At 38.6% G+C, this 18,194-nt stretch overlaps 1 protein-coding gene across 3 annotated transcripts in view; it reads left to right on the forward strand.

Moving 5' to 3' along the window:
• Positions 1–18,194, forward strand: part of NUCB1 (Nucleobindin 1) — a 234,851-nt gene that overhangs the window by 185,738 nt on the left and 30,919 nt on the right. The window lies entirely within an intron of this gene.

An 18,194-nucleotide genomic window follows, 5' to 3' on the forward strand; every position in this document is an offset into this window, starting at 1 on the left:
ATTATGTTTTTGTGATTTCCCTCTTTGTCTTTCTCTCCTGCACGACAAAATACCGGCACCTCAGCATCTCTGAAAGCCGTACAAGTAGTTAGTGGGATGTAAAATCAATAAAATTATCATTATTCAAAATGAGTCACCATACAAGTTTCACATTCTTGAAAAATGTAGCGAAATTGCATACATACACATCTTAGAGACTGCTATGCCCTTTAGTGTTCAGTCTGAAAGCCTCTGTGAATTTACAAAATGCTGCCACAATTCTCTATTAGTAACTAGCTCTGTGAAATAACTAGAGAAAGTTTTGAACACCTAGCAGAGATCATACTTTAGAGCTTCAAGATTTATTTATTTATTTGTTTGTTGGTGTTTGTTTGTTTGTTTGTTTGTTTGTTTGTTTGTTTGTTTGTTTGTTTGTTTGTTTGTTTGTTTGTTTTTCGTCAAAAGTCAACACGGAAGTGGAAGTTATAAATTATGATGTAAATTATATCTTAATACGAGTCGAATGGAGTTAAATCCTAAGAAGGTAGGACCATAGATGTTTGCAAAAACACATAATATTAGGCACATTCAAAATGTTCATTACAGTCTGTGTCTAATACTTGACACTTGATCAGATAAAATGGCAGTCTAATGGAGTTAGATCCCAAGTTAGGGACCTTAAATGATCATAAAAAAACACGCACACAACTTACATAAACAGTTCTCAAGAAATATTCTGTGTAGTTTGTATCTGTAGTTTGTACCAAAACTTAACAGTTAAGCAGATAAAAGGTGACATTCATTCCATTGTCTGTTGGTACTCTAAAAAGAGTGAGTTGTGAAAACATACATAATTTGAAACTACACTGCTTTTTAAAAAAAATCTCATGAATGTTAAAAAATCACAATGTTGAACTTGAATAGGTTACTATACTTATTGTTGAAACACACGGAAACAGGTGGTTATATTTATGCTTGAAAAAGTGGATCAAACTTCTTTAAGGTATAAATGCCATTATACTGGCTGAGGGAGATCCTGGTGTTGTAAGAAAACTGTCACATCCATCTACAAGGGCAATGTTGGGGGATATCTACAAGAAGAGAAAAGAAAGGGAAGACTGTGTAGTTTTATGCAACCCAACTAACGTGCAACATGGTTATAAGGTGGCTATTGCCCTGCATGCGTACTGTATGGTACTAATGTCCAGTGAGCACCATTTCCTCACGATTCTGAACCCTACCGACAGGTTTCATCGTCAGCTCGCAAAACATGACTCCTTGAAATCATGTAGGGATGTCCTTTGACAATGTAACTATGTTAATGTGTCTTGCCTCGTGACTGGGTGTAACGAAGACGGGAATGAGTGCATAAAACTAGGTAACAGTGCCGTAATTAATGTCTTTAACACCGAATGGGATGGCATATGTACTCTACTCCCGTCGTATTACCAGCATGTTCCCAGCAGTGCAGCATAGCGGATGTATTTAGGCGTCAGCCTTGCAATCGACGGAATGTGCCATTGGCGGTTTGAATCCTGCATCGTTCAAATATTTTTGCATCGGTATGATGTTTAAATACATAAACACAGTCCCATATTCACCACATTCAAACAGTAGAACGACACTCTTATTCATCTTGTGCTCTGCTCATACTCTACTGGTTAGGGCCTGAATGTAATCTCTGCTGTCATTCGCCTTGTTTTACACAGAGGAATGCGTTGACATGCTCCTCATTTATGGGGAAGCAAGACAAAATACATGCGAGACACTATGTCTGTACCAGGAACGGTATCCCAACAGGCGATACCAGGCTGCTATGACATTCCGCCGTGTTGAAAGACTTCTAAGGACAATGGGCTTGATTTCCAAGCAGCCACCAGTCTGCGACAGGCATGTTACATCAGGTGAAACGGGAAGAGGCCGTTCTAAAGGCAGCTCGTTATAATTTGCATGTCAGTACAAGGGGGATTGCACAAGAGGTGAACACCAGCCGGCTGTCCGTCTGGTGAATACTGCATGAGCATAAATTTCACCCATACCATCTTGAGCTACACCAAGAGCTTCATGGGCAGGATTTCGAAGCTCGAATGGAGTTCTGCCAGACGCTATTAGGCACGCTGGACAATGATGCGGCATTCGTATTGCACATCTTGTTCTCGGACAAATCGCGTTGGAATCTTGGGGGATTGCCTCATTGGACCTTGTTTCTTTGAGGGCCATTGGATGGGCCCACGCTAACTGCACTTTCTGCATCGTGAACTCTCACTGCTGCTGGAAGAAGCGCCCTTGCACGATCGTTTGACGGTGTGGTTGTAACAGGATGGAACTCTGCCACATTTGACTTTACCTTTTCATAACCATCTGAACGAGGAACTGCTAGGGTAATGGATAGGACGAAGAGGCCCTGTTTCTTGGCCCGCCAGATCACCAGATTTAATGCCGTTAGACTTCTTCTTGTGGGGGATTTGAAGAACGTTGTTTACACTCAAGCGCCGGAAAAACCCAACCATCTCCGGCAGCTCATCATGGATGCCTGTCGAGCAGTTCCACCTGGAATGCTTCAGCGCGCAAGGCGATCTATTGGGCATCGGGCCCAGATGTGCATAAATCAAATAGGTCATCACATCGAGTATTTGCTGCGATAAAACATTGTCAGGGTAGTTGTGTTCCTATTATTTCCAGTTCGTATGTGCCCAGCCTGCTAACTAATCAGCCCTTCTGAGTGGTCAGTTAATGAACTGTTCAAACTCAGTCTGGTAGGATATATTTTGTTACAGTTTTTAAGGCCGTTGCTCTGCATGAACATTTCATACTCATTGATTAATACTGCATTTGAGAGTAAATTTATATTAGTCACCAGCAACAATGGTATTTCTATGATTTATTTTGTTTAGTAGTATTTCTGTGTCATCACATAGCTTTGTCCAGTTTGAAGTAGATGGATTGTAAATAGGCATAATAATATAACCACCCTGGCTTGGAAATCTCCAAAACCAGAATATTATGATGCTTTTGGACATTATAGATATTACATTACTATGATTTGTTTTTAGTGTAAACTGATACTCCCCCACCTGTGAATGATGTTTCAGAAGGAATTCTAAATGAATACTGCTTCATAACCTGTGATACTGTAGAAGTTAGATTTGTCACCGTCTATGGATAACCATGTTTCAGCAAATATAAAATCCATATTCTGAATTAACTTTATGCGAGTGGCAATCATCTCTAATTTGCCATTTCATATGCTACGAGAATTAAGATACATTATTCTCAAGGATGGAGCAGTTGATCCAAGTGAGGTAACAAAATCTCTATATTAAAAGTATGAGTTCTGTTGTCTTTCTGTCATTATTACAGTTTAAAAGAAGGACAAAATATATAAATTAAATATAAAACAAAAGGAAACCAGAGAAGAGCGAAGAGACTGACAGCTCATTTAGGTCTAGATGCTGCTAGCCTTATCAGTTTCTTAATATAATCTTCACATTTTATTGTAAACGCTTCAAGAGATGTGGCAGAGATTTTTGCCAAAATCCTCCCTTGTCTCACAAATGCACGTTCAATTCCCTTTGTCCTAGCATCACAAGCCTTTTTGAAGAGATCTACGTGGTAGGGCGTAAGGTGTTCAAGTAAATATTAACTTCCGGACCACCAAGGCCTAGGAGAGAAGGGGTCAGCTGTGTCACTTCTCCGGAAAGGGTGCAGGTATTTGATTTTAAGTCTTGTACTGTGGTGTTGAGCACTATCATTCCAGATTGCATTCACCTCAGTACTAAATCATCAAATTTATCGCTAACAAATTGGACAGAAGTCTTTAATTCCTTATACACTGACTCTAGCTCACAAAGTTTGCTTAATATTGCATTGAATTTTGTGGAAATGGAGTCTTGTAAATTTGATGCTGGTGGAATGCTGGTTCAAGCGATGCAGAGTTGCAGGTCAAACATTTCCAAAGCTTGTCCTTTTTTTTGGAAGACTATGCAGGTGATCTATTTCATGTTTAGTTGACCTCATGGATTCTTCATTTATGTGAAACTACTTAAGACACTTTTTACACTGTACCTTGGTGTTATTATTTTTAAATTTCTCTGAGCATTTCATACATCTATTCACCATGTTGAAACTCTTGCTCAGTAAGTCAGGAAGATTCAGGAAGACGTCTTGTGACCGACACAAAGAGCAAGATGGCAGTACCAGCATCATGGGTGTAATTTGGTAGTTACTGTAATAAAAAAGGTACTGATGTCATGCCTTCATTTTTACTTATACTTTGGTTACCTACGTTGAAAGATGGAAATTTAATGTAAAGATTAGGTTAAGTTGTACTTTAGCCTGTAGATTGGGCTAGACAAGGTACATTGTGTGTTTTAAATAAATTTTGAACTAATTTATTGCAGTCGGCTACCTGGTAGTATAATATGATTATGACACCATAGAAACTGTATCCTGTGACTCCAGTATGCTATGTTTTGAGATGGGTCAAGTGAGTACCGGTTAACATTTTTCTAGGAACAAAAAAAAAAAGCACTGTTTTAAACACATTGCAAATGTGGTTGTTGGTGTCCTGAGGGAAAATCATTATTGTGGAACACATTTCTCCTAGCTTATGAAACTGTAGAATGGGACATTCATAGTGCTATAGTCTTACTTACACTAGTATTACTCGATATATGGGACTTTGGGGAGGAGTTGTATGGTTCCTTTACTTATGTACTTTATCAGCAAGTAAAGCAGTTTTTCACAGAATGCATTCACCTTAAAAGAGCAGTGCAGTCTAAAATCACTTGTCAGAATGATTCCCTAAAAATGTAGAAGAAAAAATTACAAGAATGCCAGTTTTTGTATAAATGGAATGTGGTTATTAGAAGCAGAAATGCAGATCTTGCTAAAATACATGTGACATCAATTAATCCACTGTCTGCCAGCCGTATACATAGCAGAAGCATTTAATTGTACATTCAAGTTGTAAAATTATAACCATTCAAACACTATTGGCTTTCGCATAATATTGATAATACTTACTCGTGTTTCTAAACAAACAGCGACTTACGCCAGTAGAACATGCTCAGCAGCCCTTAATCTTTGATAAATTCCATCAAGTCAATTCACTACACAGTATCGTATAACAACCTGATTTTCTACAATTTGCTTAAAGTCGCACCGATACAGATAGTGTTTATGGCGACGTTGTGGTAGGAAAGGGCTAGGAACCAGGAAGAAAGTGACCATGGTGTTAATTAAGGGCCCCAGCATTTGCCTGATGTAAAAATGGGATACCATGGAAAACCCTCTTCAGGGCTGCCGACACTGGGATTCAAACCTACTATCTCCCAAAAGTAAGCTTGAAACATGATTTTTGCTATTGGTTGCAGTCAATGAATTAATTCAACTTACAACTGTTTATATGCTATGAATCTCCATCTCTTTGTGGGTTATCACACTTCTTTTTAGAATTGTTCATTTTTATGGCTAAGTTGTGTATTCGTATTTGGTGGTAATTCATGGATGCGGGTGGTAAAAAATTGAAAAATAAAAAAATTCAAGCAAAATGTTGGAAAATTTATTAAAACCATGAGAATATACCTAAATTAACCACATACTTTAAGAGTAGAAATCCAACTTTGAAGCAGTTTGAAGACTAAATATAGTTACATTTTCCACTGGAAAAATGGCACAAGAGCACTCCATGATATGATCTGACAGTGGTACACTTTAGTGTACTGTTACAAGTTTGTCAAGAAATGGAAAAATAAGTTAAAAAAAAAAAAAACCCACACCAGTTGAACCCAAGCTCTACACAAATGAAGCCCTAAATTTGTGTCAAGGAGGTGGTTCCTTGACTCTCGTTGAATGTGATATACGTTAAAGCACTGACCTGGATGCAGATAAGACTCTGAAGTGTAAGTTTCACAAAAATATATAGTGCACTTGCTTTGACCTTGAGCCCGACACACAACAAAAGCAAGAGACATGACACCGCTTCAGTCCACGAAATGTGGCATTTCATTTAGTCTCACATAGGCGGGACCACCTGAAGTATGCTCTGTGCTTGCAGGAATCAATTTGCAAGAACTTCCTGAACTTCTTATGGCTGGGGTATTTTTAACCAGCTTTGTGTTCCACCAATGTGTACAGTAAAAATGGATTTATTGTACAAACTTCAAGTAGCCAAAAGAACATATTTCTGTACCACTCATGTAATAGCATTATTAATCGGTAGGATGCAAGATAGTGATCAGTTCATTCAACCCCACCCATGTTTTCAGTGTAGTCTAGTAATACATCGGTGTTGGAGACAGGTGGCTGTTTGGGATATATTGAGGCAACTTCTGCAACTGCAATTTTGTTACCCTTGTGACAGGTACTCAGTATGGTCACTACATGCTTATCTTTCCATGAAAGTGCCAGCATTTCATTCTTTTGGCAGCTGATTATACCTCCCTTTTTCTTTTTTCTTTTCATTGCAAGATTTGAGCATAATTGGCATGCCTCTTCAGAAGGGCAGAACAGTACTAGTTCTAACAATACCCATTCTTAATATTTCATTAGCTAGCTGTGGTGAAGTGTAATAGTGGTCTGTATATAAATGGTAACCTGAGAGTGAGACATTGACATCTGTTTAAGAGGAATGAGCACAGACTTTTCACAGCCTGCTTTGTCTTCAGAAGACGCATCTTGTCAGTCTGTTTTTCCCATACAGGGTACGAAAATACACAGGTGACCGTCGATACTGTAAGGAAGGGAACCCTCGACCGTGCCTGTTTATCGGCAAAAGACAGTGAATGGAAGGTACAGAAACCTAAAGTCCCGGACAAAATGGCCTCGGCCTTTGTTAAGACTCGAGAGATATGAAAGAGAAGCGACTAACCGGAAAGGAACTAGGCGAGGTTGCAGTTTATCACCATTTTTAATGTTTACACAGACAAGGCAATAAAAGAAACCAAAGAGAAATTTGTAAAAGGGAATCGAAAGTTTGAGAGAAAATCAGAAATCACAGTTGTGAATTCTACTTTTATCTGAATCTGCAGAAGATCTAGAGAGATTGCTGAATGATATGCTAGGGGCTTTACGTTGCACCGACACAGATAGGTCTTATGGCGACGATGGGATAGGAAAGGCCTAGGAGTTGGAAGAAAGCGGCCGTGGCCTTAATTAAGGTACAGCCCCAGCATTTGCCTGGTGTGAAAATGGGAAACCACGGAAAACCATCTTCAGGGCTGCCGATAGTGGGATTCGAACCTACTATCTGCCGGATGCAAGCTCACAGCCGCGCGCCTCTACGCGCACGGCCAACTCGCCCGGTCTGAATGATATGAACAGTCTTGGAGAAGGTGTATATGGCCAAAATAAATCTAAAACAGAAGTAATGGAATGCAGTTGAATGAGATTCTGCAATTTAAAATAAAAGAAGTAAATGTATACCATTATCCAGAGAGTTAAAAAAATGCATTTTAAGGTCTTTCAATTAGATGCCCCTGCATTAGAGTTGGCTAGTGTGTGTTTGCTTCTAAACACTGAGCTGGCGCAACAGCTGTCTCGATGCCTTGACACTTAACTGTTTTGAAGCAGTGAGATTGCTTCATGTGTCGTGTCACGTGAACAGAAACAACAGTTGTTCCGTCCATGTCAGCTACATTGTTGCCACGAAACAGTGACTGTGCTTTATCTTCTCGCCTCAATAGAAACATTTCACGTGGCGTAACCCCGAAGATGAGCCGACACTCGTTAATAGACGCTTCATATTCTGAACCGCAATTCAGGTTACTAAAAGAACAATGTACTCCACAATGTAAGGTCTTAGTTTTACACAGAAAAGGGACATTGTTTTCAAACTAAAACAAATATATATGTCAAATATAAAATTTTCAACAATTATGTTTTTAAACTTCAATTTGGATCTGGTCAAGTAGTTACTTTGCATACAATACCAACCTTGGACTCTTCTTAATTTCTCATTTTATAATTATTCAAATTAGTTCATTTAGTTTATTAATTATCTTCCTATGCTTTCTTAAGTAGTTCAGGTTGTTTGTTAATGTACGTAAAATTTCAATCTCCAACTCTTCTTGGATTTCATTACTCATTTTATAATTATTCAAGTTAGTTCATTTACTTGGACTAGTATTTTACTATGGTTTTGTAACTGGAATAGGTTATGTTTGCTATTGTATATAGAATACCTGTTTTAAACTCTTCTTAAATTTTACTATCATTCCAAGTGCTTAGTGAAGAAGCAAACACACAGTATTACTATATACTAGTACTATTATACTGAAATTTTTTTTACATTTTCTTATTAAATATTTCATGAACTTCATATTTTATTGTAATAAGAACATTGAACAGTTTATTCAGTGAACTGAACTTCACTATAAAGCGTGGTTCATGTTTCACCATGCTATTGCGAAACACTGCTCCTCTTGTAGTCCATGACAGAAGTGTGCCATGTGTTGACACACTGCTTCACTGTGCCATCGTGAGACACTGTCCAGGTACTGCGTATAGGAAGTCTTGAAGTCTGAGGCGGAAGTGCACCGTTTGTATACATGCTGTTTCACCATGCCATCGCGAGACACTGTCCAGGTAGCCCGAGACAGAAGTGCGCTGTGTGCCGACACACTGCTTTGAAGCAATTCGCTGTGCCGTATCGAGCGTATCGAAACAGTCAGCAGTGTCACTTCGCCCATCTCTACCCCACACATCTGCATGATGCAGGATGATGGTGATAATGAGGTAGCGAGAGGGTGAAACCCAGTGTTGGCACGTAGCCTACCCGTGTTGAATAACATGAAGATGTCTGTTCGGAGCTTAATGTCACCATCCGGCGTAAAAATTACTATCGACAGTCATATGCCCTCATTACATATGAACACTTTTGAGAGATTTGGAATTGAATCCGGGCTTTTGGCAAGAAGTGATTAGAAATTATATACACCACAATACACCACCTCCCCTACCTTGCCGTTCAACATTTTGATCATGGCAAATTTTTCCGCTGACAGGACTCGAACCAGCTAACCATGGTGTCAGGCCTATATGGTCTGACTTGACTCCCTAATGATCAGCCATCGGGGACAGGCTAGCCATGCTGATGAAAACCGGTTTGAACTGTGGCAGGCAATACATGGAACCCTGCTGATATAAAAATAAAAAAAAGTGGATTGCCTCTAGAGTATTGAAGTTCATCTTTACTTTTTTCCCAGCATCCAACATACTGTCCTTTGTACTGGCTGCTTGTGGTAGTACCCTTTGAAGAACCTATCACCCCTGCATCTTCTAGAGACTGGAGGACACTGGTACAGTTTGGGGAATAGAAAATAACTTCCCCCATTTCTTGAGAAAGAATGTTCATGTGGGTGAGCAGCACTGTTATCTAAAAACAAAGGTATCTTTCTCACTTGATCTTCCATATAAGCAGCCAGTCCATGAAGAAAATCTAAAATTTTTTGGTAGTCCAGGCTTTACCGTTCATGTAGTACCGCACTGGCAACTTCATGACATTCGTACAGCAACTGGGTTTCACTGCTTTGCTCTTGTCTGACCCATCATTAATATTGCACAACAAAACAGTCATGACCGAGCAAGTGGCTGCACAGTTCGGTTTACGTAGCTATTGGCTTGCATTTGGAAGATATTGAGTTTGAACCCCACTGTCGGCAGCCCTGAAGATGGTTTTCAGTGGTCTCCCATTTTCACACCAGGCAAATATACCTTAAGTAAGGCCATGGTCGCTTCCTTCCCACTCCTAGCCATTTCATATATGTCGTCGCCATAAGACCTATCTGTGTCAGTGCGATGTAAAGCAAATTGTAAATAGAAGAAAAAGGAAACAGTCATGCAGTCCTTTGCACTGTTTCCTCCCATGGAAAGTTTCATTTTTAAGTGTCAGCATTGTCATCCAGTAAGCACTTCTGCCTGTGTTATAGATGTCCTTCATTTGGGAGATTTTCTTTCCACTCCTCTACAATCCGTCAACTGCAGCTCACTTGCCAGCAAACTTCGTATACACCAGCCCATAATGCTTCTTAAACAAGGAAATCCATACTTTCAAAGCCGTAAAATTTAACACCCATTCTTTCTGCGATGCTTCCTTGCAAGATGTTACAATCCGCCGGTATTCTAGGCTCCTGATCTCGCTGATACCAAAAAAAGAGGACTGCTTCCATATCAGATTACTTCAATTCTTTCCGTGATTTTCTCTTCTTTACGGACACACCACACATTTTGCACCTGTTCACATATCTAGTTTCTTTCCCTGTTATGGTATTCATTATGGAAGCAGGTAAACCTCTTTCCTGGTACTTGCTCCAATTACCACATCGACGGGATTTTAATGCAAAAAACCCATAGTTATGCCTTGCTCATCCATTCACGAGATGCTCTTTCTTAAAAAAAAAAAAGGCTTGATCAAGGATTTAGCATTGATGGGACTGAAATTTCTGAATGGTTGATGCGGGATATTGTTTCTTCAAGGATTGGATACTGCAGAATTTTCAGTACATGATTGAATTTGGATTCTTGTGGGACCACATAATTTTAGAGGGTAATAGATATTTCACTGCACACTCTCCTAGATAAAGGTTGTGACGTACCCACTTCGCCCCCAGATGTATGACAAAATTATAACGTGGCGGGTCACTTTAATATTAAAATAAATAAATGATATGTCATTGTTTCTCCATAAACAGTATCCCAAGGGCGCCAGTCTTCAAGCTTATGGCTTGAAAACAAAAGTAGATAATTAATAATAATAATAATAATAATACGTTATGAGACTCAAAAAACTCCCAGGGGTGGGGTGACGGGACACAAATTCATTAAGTACACTAACTTGGAATTTAAGGATCATTAATAATCATTTCATAAAATACAAATTAAAACAGCTATTTATTAAGATGAAAAACGTGACGTAACGGCGTTTTAACGAAATCTGAACTTACGGAAGCAAAATAAAAATTGAATGAAATTAATTTTTAAAATGAACTGTTGCGCGAAGACTTGCAATAATCAAGGGTTATGAATTTCATTTTGTTGGTCCGTACTGAACTGAGAATAACATATGAATAGTAACACAGTAAGGTTTCCACCTATTCAGTACTAATATGTATTTACAATGTTATAAATTACATGGAACTAGTTTCGACCCGCCTAGGGGTCATCATCAGCCATATTAAAGCATACATAAGTATTTTTCGAATCCTAAAAACATGTTATTTTTAACTGTAATAATCGTATGGATTTTATAATTTATAAAGTGAAGTTTGGTAATGAGATGAGAAATGTTAGTATGGTACAGGTGAGTAGTAAATAATAATATATGTACAAACAAGTTTGGAACAAAGTACTAGTGGGGTGCTTAGAGTTGTAAATTGTAGACTCTGTTATCATGAAGCTGATGATGGGTGGATCTCTCGTGCCGGCTGCGTCCTCCGTTGTTGGATTCCAGTCCTACTTCCTGTCTTTAACACATCCTACTGTACTCCTTACATAAAGTCGTAATGAGTCCTAATTTTAAATGCAAAACCACCATGGGTTATGTTCATGGAGAGAATACACTCGTATTCTTCCGTATTACGGAACAGTAGCGTAGCTAAATTCATAATAAAAGCTCTCCTCCCCTAACTAGTCAAAACCGGTCTCCCGTTGACTACCTCTCGTCATTGAGATAACAAATCCCAATGAGAGTAACTTTTGAGTAGACTATACTCAGATGCGAAGTGAACTAAGTTAAAATCTTCTCCGACGTGCAGACGTAGAATCGTAGTAAAAGTCTCTTCCAAGAGTGAGAATCAGAATGTCCAATAAGAATGTGAATGTGAATCTCAAAGTGAATAAAAGTACTAATGTCCTCTCCAGCTCTTGTCGGTGGTATATATCGGTTCAAAAGTCTCCTTCCATCAGCCATATCACATGGTCCAGTAAGATTCGAGGTCTCATCCCTTCTCCGATTTATTGCTGTGAATCCATCACGTTTCTTCATTACGTTCATTCACATAGGCTGAATTTTCCCGCTGAAATAAAGCGTCCCGAAGCGGAGTTTGAAAAGTGGGTGTTAATAATGTATCAACTGTCTCTTCATGAGGTAGAGAGGGTAAGGTCTCTCGTAACCTAGATCACATACTTTTCCTGGAATTGGGCTGAAAGTAGCCTGCTGACTCTGGTCACCTCACAACAGCTATTGGAAAATTTACTGCAAGTTATAAATATGCATGATGTTGAAATACTTTACCGAATAATTTGTTCGTTCAGAATACGTTATAGCCGCGATACAAAGAAATGAAATGATGATTGAAATGGATGATAAAATCCCTATATATATATATATATATATATATATATATATATATATATATACATACATACATACATATTAATTTAAACATGACCTATCAGTGATTCAATATACACATCTTATCAGTTAATTTCATAGTTCAATAATTAAAAACATGCAGTGATGTCCCAAACATCACATTCGCCCCTCTGAGCCTGAAACAAGTAGTACTTCCGTTGAGGGCTCACACTTACACTTTGCCACTTACGTTTCACTTGTTTTCAAAACCACTGTACATTCATTCATTACTGTATACAACATAACACTATTTTACAAAATTACAACTTGATGATTCCACCTACAACTTAATAACAAATAATATATAACACTTCAAAATTTCCATTAAAACACAATATTACAACTTAGCGAGTTTCTGATGTCTCACTTTCTCAAATGTTCGTCATCTCTTGCTGATTTCATGAATCCAGTGTATGCAACACTTGACAATTCAATTTATATCTGTACAAAATTTACACAATCAAAATATATCGTATTACTCTATCAAGTGTTTAATACTTTCTTGCTGTATGACTATCACTTCGCACACATCAACACATTCACGTGGTTTTAGCCTAGGCTAAAATTATTGCAAGTCTTTATGATGACTTCATATTTTCTACGGGGAATTTACAAATCTTAAACTGCAATATTAATGATCCTCGTTATATTAGATCCAATTACCAGATAACCCATACATGGCATTACATAAAGAGAACAGATGTAACCTTGGTAATGAACTCGTGTCAATCGTATACACACACATCGTGTAGCAAGCAAAACAAAATTTGGGAAACTCCACCTACCAGAGAGCAGTCACTCCCCGCTACGACAGATAAGAGATAAGCGTGGCCTGGCTCACTGACTTATATTCCAGCACTACAGGAAGTCCACCGGACTCGTAATATATTTACGTAAACTTCTAATGTTGTACGTACCCATTAAAATGCAATCGCCGTCTGATAATTTATAAGCACAAGGTCCTAGTTTCTTATGTATACGATAAGGTCCTTGATATAAAAGGAAAAACTTTTTTGTGACTTTATCTTCGCTGTTAGATAACATGGGAACTCTCAAAAGAACAAGGTCACCTACCTCAAATTCATCCAGTACCTTACGTTTTTGCTGCTTCTTTCGAAGGTTGCCAGCTTTTACTAGGTTTTCTCTGGCCAGTCTAACATAAAATTCAGTATTACGCTGCGGCACCTCAGTAATACCCAATACTCTCACCAATTCATTTTGTGGCTTAGTACCGAAATGAACTTGCAAAGGTGTCAATCTAGTGCTTTCGTGCTGTACGGCATTGATCCATGTCTCAATAAGGGATAATTTCGCTACCCAAGCGGAATGCCTCTCGTGAACTAGCGACCTAAACATGTGCACCAATTCCTTCATCACCCGTTCACACATGTTCCCCTGAGGATTTCTGATGGATGAATGGACCTGAGTAATACCTAATTCACTAATTACGGCTTTCCACTTCTTCGATGTAAATTGTGGTCCACTGTCTGACAGTATTCTCTGAGGAGTACCTAATTCAGGGGCATACTTCTCTTGGATTATACGACTACAGGATTTTCCTGTTGCTTTCCTCATAGGATATAATCTGACCAATTTAGAAAAAGCGTCTATCAAAACAAAAATATATTGAAAGCCGTATTGTTCTTTTACAATAGGACCAAAAAGATCGATACACACCAAGTCACCAGATTTTTCTGCAATTACTGCCTGACGAGGTCCCTCTAAATAACGGTTCGGTACCTTACTTCTCTGACATAATCACAAGTGGCAAGAACCTTTCTGATTTCTCTTCCCATCTTGTCCCAGATAAAATTCTGTTGGATTTCAAACAGAACCTTATTAGCACCATAATGCCCTAATTCCCTGTGGATGAACCAAATTAACTCCACACGTAGCGATTTGGGTACACAAATAGCCCATTTATGTTCGCTACATTTCCTAGCTAGAAATCCGTCTAACAATTTTAAAACGTGTCTACCGCGAGTCACAGTAACCTGCTCACCTCCCTGAAGTACAGACAAAGGTTCCCTACATTCTTCGTCCACAGACTGTTCCACCAACAGGTTGCGTAATCTGTTTAGAACAGGCTTATTGTCCTTACTAAGGCATGCACAAATTAAAATGCCTTCCTGTGCTTTCAGGAAACTTCCTTCATCACACAATTTCTGATCTCTGGACAACAGATCAGCAAGGACATTGTCTTTTCCTTTTATATGCACTACAGAAAAATCGTACTCCTGTAAGGCCAGTATCCACCTACTAACCCTATTGGATGATAGCTTACATGTAGGTATAAATGAAAGAGCATGGTGATCAGTCCTAATCTCAAATTTTACACCTAAAACATACATTCTAAATTTACTTAAGGAATGCACAATAGCTAAGAATTCAAGCTCCGTAATGGAATACCGTTTCTCCGGTCCACTTAAAACTCTAGACGCTAATGACACAATTTCTAAGTCTCCGTTGTCATCCTCTTGACATAATACTCCAGCCAGACCATAGTGAGATGCGTCAGTGAGTAACACATACTTCTTATTTGCCACGGGGTACTTAAGAACATCTGCTTGCCTGAAACCTTCCTTTAAATCATTAAAAGCTTTGTGGTGACCTGTCCATTTCCACTTACTGCCGGCTTTTAACAAGTCTCTAAACGACTCAAGTAAGTTTGCAAATCTTAGTACAAAGCATCTAAAGAAATTGCATACTCCAATATACGACCTTAATTCCTTGATATTTCTAGGTGTACTGGTATTCAATATTTTCTCAATCCTTGTACTCTCAGGTGTAACCCCTATCGCAGATACACGGTGTCCCAAAAATGTTACCTCCTGTCTACCAAAAACACACTTATCTAACTTCAAAGTAAAACCAGCACGCTCTAACTTAGTAAACACCTTCTCTAAGTGACACAAGTGCTCTTCAAAGGTCCTAGACGCAATCACCAGATCATCAATATAAACCGTGGCGAAATCACCTGTATCATCACCTAATGCAATATTTAATGCTCTAATTAAGAGGACACGGAACGAAAGAAATTGAAAAAAATATATTTTTTATTATTTTGAATTTTGTATCTGTGACCATTTCCCTTTCCAATGGTGTATAAATTATGATAATCCTCCCGCTGGAAGTATTTTTAATTAATTTTTTGGTAATATGATGCAAAGGCTCCAAGCTACCGCAAGACAGGTGATATGACATTTATACTGATGGAAGCAGTATTTTTTATATGTGTGCCAATAGAGTCGTAAATTTAAGTAGATGAGAGAAATATATTGCTGTGGAATTTCACTGTTGGTAGCATTGTCATAGATTTGGTTGCTGCCTGTCATTTGTTTGCTTTGTTTATCGTTGATGTTATTACATCACATGTGTTTCTGTTACCCTCGGTGTTCTCACTGTATAAGTGTTTAGATGAGACAGTATGCCTCGTGTTGATACTAGTGTTCAAAAAGCGTGTTCATTCTACGAAGAAGGCCAGAGTTGGAGTGAACTTTGTTGCTGACCTTTTAATAACCAGTCCTTCTACTACTGTACGTAGTATTGTTCTGTCACATGTGATCAACTGATGACAAGCCCCAGCATGGACTGTGTCCACGGGGAGTAGACAGCTGATGTAAGTTCAACAGAGGAATAGAGACAGGAGAAACTTACAGTCATCCTCACAGCCTGCCATATGCTATTATGGAGGAAATAGTCTATTATGAGGGATTTGTCAGACATTAACCTTTTGAAAAAACGTCTCCATGGTCGCACACAATCTATATCAATCAATACTGATCTGCATTTAGGGCAGTCGCCCAGGTGGCAGATTCCCTATCTGTTGCTTTCCTAGCCTTTTCCGAAATGATTTCAAAGAAATTGGAAATTTATTGAACATCTCCCTTGGTAAGTTATTCCAATCCCTAACTCCCCTTCCTATAAATGAATATTTGCCCCAGTTTGTCCTCTTGAATTCCAACTTTATCTTCATATTGTGATCTTTCCTACTTTTATAGACGCCATTCAAACCTATTCGTCTACTAATGTCATTCCACGCCACTCTCCGCTGACAGCTCGGAACATACCACTTAGTCGAGCAGCTCTTCTTCTTTCTCTCAATTCTTCCCAACCCAAACATTGCAACATTTTTGTAACGCTACTCTTTTGTCGGAAATTACCCAGAACAAATCGAGCTGCTTTTCTTTGGATTTTTTCCAGTTCTTGAATCAGGTAATCCTGGTGAGGGTCCCATACACTGGAACCATACTCTAGTTGGGGTCTTACCAGAGACTTATATGCACTCTCCTTTACATCCTTACTACAACCCCTAAACACCCTCATAACCATGTGCAGAGATCGGTACCCTTTATTTACAATCCCATTTATGTGATTACCCCAGTGAAGATCTTTCCTTATATTAACACCTAGATACTTACAATGATCCCCAAAAGGAACTTTCACCCCATCAACGCAGTAATTAAAACTGAGAGGACTTTTCCTATTTGTAAAACTCACAACCTGACTTTTAGCCCCGTTTATCAACATACCATTGCCTGCTGTCCATCTCACAATATTTTCGAGGTCACGTTGCAGTTGCTCACAATCTTGTAACTTATTTATCACTCTATAGAGAATAACATCATCCGCAAAAAGCCTTACCTCTGATTCCACTCCTTTACTCATATCATTTATATATATAAGAAAACATAAAGGTCCGATAACACTGCCCTGAGGAACTCCCCTCTCAACTATTACAGGGTCAGACAAAGCTTCACCTACTCTAACTCTCTGAGATCTATTTTCTAGAAATATAGCAACCCATTCAGTCACTCTTTTGTCTAGTCCAATTGCACTCATTTTTGCCAGTAGTCTCCCATGATCCACCCTATCAAATGCTTTAGACATGTCAATCGCGATACAGTCCATTTGACCTCCAGAATCCAAGATATCTGCTATATCTTGCTGGAATCCTACAAGTTGAGCTTCAGTGGAATAACCTTTCCTAAAACCGAATTGCCTTCTATCGAACCAGTTATTAATTTCACAAACATGTCTAATATAATCAGAAAGAATGCCTTCCCAAAGCTTACATACAATGCATGTCAAACTTACTGGCCTGTAATTTTCAGCTTTATGTCTATCACCCTTTCCTTTATACACAGGGGCTACCATAGCAACTCTCCATTCATCTGGTATAGCTCCTTCGGCCAAACAATAATCAAATAAGTACTTCAGATATGGTACTATATCCCAACCCATTGTATTTAGTATATCCCCAGAAATCTGATCAATTCCAGCCGCTTTTCTAGTTTTCAACTTTTGTATCTTATTGTAAATGTCATTGTTATCATACGTAAATTTTATTACTTCTTTGGCCTTAGTCTCTTCCTCTATCTCGACATTATCCTTGTAACCAACAATCTTTACATACTGCTGACTGAATACTTCTGCCTTTTGAAGATCCTCACATACACACTCCCCTTGTTCATTAATTATTCCTGGAATGTCCTTCTTGGAACCTGTTTCTGCCTTAAAATACCTGTACATACCCTTCCATTTTTCACTAAAATTTGTATGACTGCCAATTATGCTTGCCATCATGTTATCCTTAGCTGCCTTCTTTGCTAGATTCAATTTTCTAGTAAGTTCCTTCAATTTCTCCTTACTTCCACAGCCATTTCTAACTCTATTTCTTTCCAGTCTGCACCTCCTTCTTAGTCTCTTTATTTCTCTATTATAATAAGGTGGGTCTTTACCATTCCTTACCACCCTTAAAGGTACAAACCTGTTTTCGCATTCCTCAACAATTTCTTTAAACCCATCCCAGAGTCTGTTTACATTTTTATTTACCGTTTTCCACCGATCATAGTTACTTTTT

The sequence above is a fragment of the Anabrus simplex genome, chromosome 2 (assembly GCF_040414725.1).
Source record: "Anabrus simplex isolate iqAnaSimp1 chromosome 2, ASM4041472v1, whole genome shotgun sequence".
Taxonomy (NCBI): domain Eukaryota; kingdom Metazoa; phylum Arthropoda; class Insecta; order Orthoptera; family Tettigoniidae; genus Anabrus; species Anabrus simplex.